This window comes from Limulus polyphemus, unplaced genomic scaffold (genome assembly GCF_000517525.1).
Source record: "Limulus polyphemus unplaced genomic scaffold, Limulus_polyphemus-2.1.2 Scaffold6949, whole genome shotgun sequence".
In the NCBI taxonomy this organism is placed as follows: Eukaryota; Metazoa; Arthropoda; class Merostomata; order Xiphosura; family Limulidae; genus Limulus; species Limulus polyphemus.
The window spans coordinates 3,694-4,887 of record NW_013672559.1 but is presented as its reverse complement, the minus strand read 5'-3'; the positions used below and the strand labels follow the sequence as shown (position 1 = coordinate 4,887).

Genomic DNA, 1,194 nt, shown 5'->3' with positions numbered 1-1,194 from the left:
GGGTATATTAACTGTCTGTAACTACCCTTACACAAATAGTTTTTATTAAAACTGGTTATATTAACTGTCTGTAACTACCCTTACACAAATAGTTTTTATTAAAACTGGTTATATTAACTGTCTGTAACTTCATTTACTGAAATATTTTCTTATTAAAACTTGCTATATTAACTGTCTGTAATTATACTTACAAAAATCGTTTTTATTAAAGCTGAGTATATTATCTGTCTGTAATTGCACTTACACAAATAGTTTATTTTTAAAACTGGGTATATTAACTGTATATAACCACCGTTACACAAATAGTTTTCATTAAAACTGAGTATATTAACTGTCTGTAAGTACACTTACCCAAAAAGTTTCTTATTAAAACTAGGTATATTAGCTGTCTGTAACTACACTTACAGATGTAGTTTCTTATTAAAACTGGGTATATTAACTGGCACTATAGGTAGTTCTCGATCTCCAAGGTATCCACTCTTTATCCATTTAAACATTGAAAACACTTGCTCCAGTGATTGATACCCTACTTGAATGCACATGGCTAATTCTAATTTACAAATTTCTCCATCAACTTCAATACGCCCTCTATCTAAATACTCTATATAAGCACCTCATTCAGATAATATAATCAGTTATTCGAGACATAAACTGACTTTTACTGGAGAGGTAAGGCAGGAGAGTATCAGCAGAGGTAAGTATTCTTGGAAATACATTTTCAGATTAGGAAAATGTTAACTTTGAAAACATACGCTGACACTATAGCTAGAATCAAATCCTACACTGAGAAGGTGGAGGGGCCGGTGCAGGCATGAACCATAAAGAAAGTTTCAGTATAGAACAGGATTGTATCAAGATAAAGAGGGTACAAGAGCGGGGAACCACACTACATCCAGAATAGGTATGCTCTTCACCAGGAACTCAGTTCCTATATGAAAGGTGGAATAGAATATGAGTAATCGTCAGTATAGGCCAGCCTTAATCAGATAGCTGAGGTTTTACAACTCTGGGTTGGAATAAAGGGGTCATGGTACCTATATCCCACGTTTGTGGCTAGAGCTATTGGACTGCAATATTATATATACTTTTGATTTGATCCCAACCTGTAGCCATAGTGTGAGGCGTTTCACACCACCAGAATCACGAAAAGAAAGTAAGCAACACCAAAGTGGACAAACTTTCTCCTCCACCTGA

The 1,194-nt window shown here is 34.8% G+C and overlaps 1 protein-coding gene across 2 annotated transcripts in view; it reads right to left on the bottom strand.

Annotated features, from left to right (window-relative positions):
- LOC111089663 (soluble guanylate cyclase 88E-like) overlaps window positions 1–621 on the bottom strand; it is a 25,061-nt gene extending 24,440 nt beyond the window's left edge. Inside the window, exon 1 of one of the 2 annotated variants that reach the window (XM_022402561.1) lies at window positions 352–621. The gene's annotated coding sequence lies outside the window, so the exon portion shown is untranslated. The remainder of the gene's footprint in view (window positions 1–351) is intronic. The other variant, XM_022402562.1, reaches the window with a different exon arrangement.
- Window positions 622–1,194: the final 573 nt, after the last annotated feature.